The sequence below is a fragment of the Cololabis saira genome, chromosome 12, assembly GCF_033807715.1.
Source record: "Cololabis saira isolate AMF1-May2022 chromosome 12, fColSai1.1, whole genome shotgun sequence".
NCBI classification, from domain to species: domain Eukaryota; kingdom Metazoa; phylum Chordata; class Actinopteri; order Beloniformes; family Belonidae; genus Cololabis; species Cololabis saira.
The window spans coordinates 26801200-26806863 of record NC_084598.1 but is presented as its reverse complement, the minus strand read 5'-3'; positions in this window follow the sequence as shown (position 1 = coordinate 26806863).

Genomic DNA, 5664 nt, shown 5'->3' with positions numbered 1-5664 from the left:
CTCGAGTGTTGTGCTGCTGGTTGGGGTTGTGGACCTTGTATTTATGCAGCATGAATCCTTAGTCACTTACCTCAGTCCCGCCTCCACTAACCTCAAACCTCCTGCTTACATCTTGACAGCTTGTATGGGTTGAATCAACTTGGGGAATTTCCAAAACATCCAAATTTAACTTTACCTAAGAATTAATGAATGAGCTGTTAAATACATTTTAAACAGGGAATCTGTGGGTGAGCGACTGCACTGTTATAACAAATTAAAATACTTGCCTACTATTATGTGTATGAAATAATCCAAGTGAGCTGGAAGCAAACGCAGTTTATTAACCAAATGATTTTGAAGGCAAGTTACTACTGTATTACCACTGGAATTTGTGTAATAAAAAAGAAGAAGCATTTTCACAAAATAGACATTAAGAGGGACTGAACACCATATTTAGGCTCTTGCTGTGGTTAGTTGTCATCCTTTTAAGTTGTGGAAACTCATCTGTTCATGAGTGTGTTTATTACAGAACACGCTATTCCTGGGACCTCGCCAGACACTTCTGTTATATTAGGTTATGTTATAAAAAATTGTTTGCTTCCTCTTCTTCTTTTCATTCATGTTCTGGGTCTCTGGAAAGAGCCCCAAGACAACTTATGTTGTAATAGACGCTATATAAACAACATTGAATTGAATTGAATTACAGTAATAGAAACTTGTTTCCCCTGCACACATATTCAATGTCACATGAATGCAAAACTAGGTCAAGCCAAAAGCTGGGTTTCCAAAAATGGGAAATTTCTGTTGTTTTATTGGATAAAACAGGGATTTACTATGCTATTTTTTTCTCTATTGATCAATTGTAGGTGGGATACATAAATAATAATAATAATGAATTTAACTTATAATGCACTTTACATCCCCTCCTTGAACCGCCACCTTACTGTGGTGGAGGGGTTTGTGTGCCCGAGTGATCCCAGGAGCTATGTTGTCGGGGGCATTATGCTCCTGGTAGGGTCTCCCATGGCAAACAGGTCCTGGGTGACGGGCCAGACTAAGAGCGGTTCACAAAGCCTATCGTGAAGAGGAAGACAGCAAGGACCGTAACGTCGCCCGGACCGGCGTCACCGGGGCCCCTCCCTGGCGCCAGGCCTGGGGTTGGGGCTCGAAGGCGAGCGCCTGGTGGCCGGGTCTTTGCCCATGGGACCCGGCCGGGCTCAGCCCGAAATGGCGACGTGGGCCCGCCTTCCCGTAGGCCCACCACCCGCAGGAAGGTCCATGATAGGCTGGTGCCATGTGGGCTGGGCACCAGTCATGGCGGGGTGCCTTGACGACCCAATCCCTGGACCAAAACCCTCGCAGTAGGGACATGGAATGTCACCTCGCTGGCGGGGAAGGAGCCGGAGCTTGTGTGTGAGGTTGAGAGATGCCGACTAGAGATAGTCGGGCTCACCTCCACACATAGCTTGGGTTCTGGAACCCAGCTCCTTGAAGGGGGCTGGACCCTCCACTACTCTGGAGTTGCCCAGGGTGAGAGGCGGCGAGCTGGTGTGGGCTTGTTTATAGCCCCTCAGCTCAGTCGCCATGTGTTGGAGTTCACCCCGGTGAACGAGAGGGTCTGTGGCAGGGTGGAGGAGCAGCAATCTCACAGGTGATGGGTAACAGGTGTGTCCCATCAACCTCTCCACCCTGCCTGCCTTGATAAGGCAGGGCTGCACAGCTGCTGGGGGAAGGAGTCTGCTGTGAAGGAGCTGTTGGTGAGACTGAAGCTGGATCTGCTGACCTGTGTGGTGTTGTGCACGTGTGGCATGAATAAAAGGGTTCTGCACAAAACTCCGTGTCCTCCTTTATCCTGTCGGTCGGGCCCCGTAGCACTAGCCTTACTACAGGGTCGTTTCCCTGCGCCTTGGGGTCGGGAAAAGGTCTCTCACTGTTGTTTGTGCCTACGGGCCGAACAGCAGTGCAGAGTACCCGGCCTTCTCGGGGTCCCTGGGAGGAGTACTGGATAGTGCTCCAACTGAGGATTCCATTGTTCTACTGGGGGACTTCAACGCTCACGTGGGCAATGACAGTGATACCTGGAGAGGCGTGATTGGGAGGAACGGCCTCCCCGATCTGAACCCGAGAGGTGTTTTGTTGTTGGACTGCTGTGCTAGTCACGGTTTGTCCATAACGAACACCATGTTCAAACATAAGGGTGTCCATCAGTGCACGTGGCACCAGGACACCCTAGGCCGGAGGTCAATGATCGACTTTGTTGTGATTTCATCTGACCTTCGGCCGCACTTTTCACACTCGGGTGAAGAGAGGGGCTAAGCTGTCAACTGAGCACCACCTGGAGGTGAGTTGGATGCGCTGGCAGAGGAGGAGGCTGGAAAGACCGGGCAGACCCAAACGGATTGTGAGGGTCTGTTGGGAACGTCTGGCTGAGCCCTCTGTCAGGGACATCTTCAATTCTCACCTCCGAGAGAACTTCTCTCAGATACTGGGGGAGGCGGGGGACATCAAGTCCGAGTGGACCATGTTCTCTGCCTCCATTGTCGACGCGGCGGCTCGAAGTTGTGGTCTCCGGTGCCTGTCGTGGCGGCAATCCTAGAACCTGGTGGTGGACACCGGAAGTACAGGATGCTGTCAGACTGAAGAAGGAGTCCTACCGGGCTATGTTGGCCTGTGGGACTCCTGACGCAATAGATGGGTACCGGCAGGCCAAGCGAGCCACGGCTCGGGCGGCCCTGGAGGCAAAAACCCGGGTCTGGGAGGAGTTCGGGGAGGCCATGGAGGAAGACTTTCGGTCGGCCTCAAGGAAATTCTGGAGGACCGTTCGGCGCCTCAGAAGGGGGAAGCAGTACTCTGCCGGCACCGTTTATGGTGTGGGTGGGGAGCTGTTGACCTCGACTGGGGACATTGTCGGATGGTGGAAGAAATACTTCGAGCATCTCCTCAACCCGACTGACCTGCCTTCCACTGAGGAAGCAGAGAGTGGGGACTCTGGGGCATGCTCATCCATCACCCAAGCCAAGGTCACTGAGGTGGTTCATAAGCTCCTCAGAGGCAGGGCACCGGGGGTGGATGAGATTCGCCCTGAGTACCTCAAGTCTCTGGATGTCGTAGGGCTGTCTTGGTTGACACGCCTCTGCGACATTGCATGGAGGAAGGGGACAGTGCCGCTGGAGTGGCAAACCGGGGTGGTGGTCCCTCTCTTTAAAAAGGGGGACCGGAGAGTGTGCTCCAACTATAGGGGGATCACACTTCTCAGCTTCCCCGGGAAAGTCTACGCCAGGGTACTGGAGAGGAGAATACGGCCGATAGTTGAACCTCGGATTCAGGAGGAACAATGCGGTTTTTGTCCCGGTCGCGGAACACTGGACCAGCTCTAAACCCTCCGCAGGGTGCTCGAGGGTTCATGGGAATTTGCCCAACCAGTCTAAATGTGTTTTGTGGATCTGGAGAAGATCCACATTTGACCGTGTCCCTCGTGCCATTCTGTGGGGGGCGCTCAGTGAGTATGGAGTCCGGGGCCCTCTACTAAGGGCTGTCCGGTTTCTGTATGATCAGAGCAGGAGTCTGGTTCGCATTGTAAAGGTTTTCTAGGCGCAGCCAGGGGCCGGAGGGGATCCGGTTTGGGAACCACAGGATTTCGTCTTTGCTTTTTGCGGATGACGTTGTCCTGTTGGCTTCATCGGACCGGGACCTTCAGCATGTGCTGGGGCGGTTTGAGGCCGAATGCGACGCGGCAGGGATGAGAATCAGCACCTCCAAAACCGAGGCCATGGTTCTCGACCGGGAAAGGGTGGCGTGCCTTCTCCAGGTGGGTGGGGAGGTCCTGCCTCAGGTGGAGGAGTTCAAGTATCTCAGGGTCTTGTTCACGAGTGAGGGAACGATGGAGCGGGAGATTGACAGACGCGTCCGCAGTTATGCGGTCGATGTACCGGACCATTGTGGTGAAGAAGGAGCTGAGTTGAAAGGCGAAGCTCTCGATTTACCGGTCAATCTACGCTCCCACCCTCACCTATGGTCATGAACTTTGGGTAGTGACCAAAAGGACGAGATTGCGGACACAAGTGTCCGAGATGAGTTTCCTCCGCAGGGTGGATAGGGATAGAGATAGGGTGAGGAGTTTGGTCACCCGGGAGGATCTCGGAGTTGAGCCGCTGCTCCTTCACATTGAGAGGAGTCAGCTGAGGTGGCTCTGTACCGGATGCCTCCTGGACACCTCCCTAGGGAGGTGTTCCAGGCATGTCCCTCCGGGAGGAGACCCCGGGGAAGACCCAGGACACGCTGTAGAGACTATGTCTCTCGGCTGGCCTGGGAACGTCTCGGACTCCCCTTGGAAGAGCTGGAGGAAGCGTCTGGGGTGAAGGAAGTCTGGGCATCTCTGCTGAGACCGCGACCCGGGAACGGATAAGCGGCAGACGATGGATGGATGGATGCACTTTTCTTTTTTTTTACCTTGTCTGCACACATATTAATGGTTGATACCATGCCGGTAAAAACCAGTGGTGGTAAGCTACGTTTGTAGCCACAGCTCAGCACAGACTGACGGAAGCGTGGCTGCCATATTGCGCCAAACGGCCCCTCCGACCACCACCAAACATTCATACACATTTACACGGGGCAAGGTGGGTAAGGTGTCTTGCCCAAGGACACTACGACAGCAACTGGGACGGAGTGGGATTCGAACCACCAACCTTCCGATCATTGGACAACCTGCTCTACCACCTGAGCCCCTGCTACTGTTTGTGGCTACTTATTTTTAGCCAGAGTTCTGGGAACGGCATGCATCATCAACACTGTATTTGCTGATGCAACACTTCCAATGGCTTAAACCCCCAAATTGCGTAATTATTACTAATGACTTACATATGTCATTTGGAAATACGTATTGCACCAAATGTTTGGATATTTTTCTCAAGAGAACAGCTTGCTTCTCTAAACTGCTTTTCTGCTCTGCAACTCTTATTGTGTGTGTGTGTGTGTGTGTGTGTGTGTGTGTGTGTGTGTGTGTGTGTGTGTGTGTGTGTGTGTGTGTGTGTGTGTGTGTGTGTGTGTGTGTGTGTATGCGTGCGTGTGTGCATGTGTGTGCACGTGCGTGCGTGCGTGCGCATTTGTGTGTGTGTGCGACACAGATAAACAACAACCTTATCTCTAATCTAGAGAATACAAGATATGTGCTGTGTCGATCCTGTATGGTGGCAAAATGTTGATATTTTTGGATATGCAAGAATGAAGGTGGGTGATTCACCACGATAACCACATGAATGACCAAAGCTGTAGATGGGGGACTTTTCATTTATTTTTTGCAAACACACCGGTTACTGCCTGCCTTCACATGCACACGTTTACTTCTTTGCTCCGCTGCATTTTCACATGCGGAAAAGTAAATGGATCTTTTGAATCAACTTGCAGTCATCTTAGTCAGCAAAAAGCAGAGCAGGAGAGCCCTGTACAAACCCCTATGAGTAATAGTTTGCAAAATCATCCCAGTGCACAGAACTTTGCATGTAAATGACAACAAATTTTTGGCTCTGAAGGATACACATCCTCTGCTTCACAGGATGTGAACTGGACGGCTGCCATGTTTGGTAATAGAAGTCACACACCTATCTCGGAAGAAAGGGTGGGAACTGCTCGATCTGTGGGGTATTGAGGAATATGTGGTTGATGTCTCATGCATTTTCGCACATC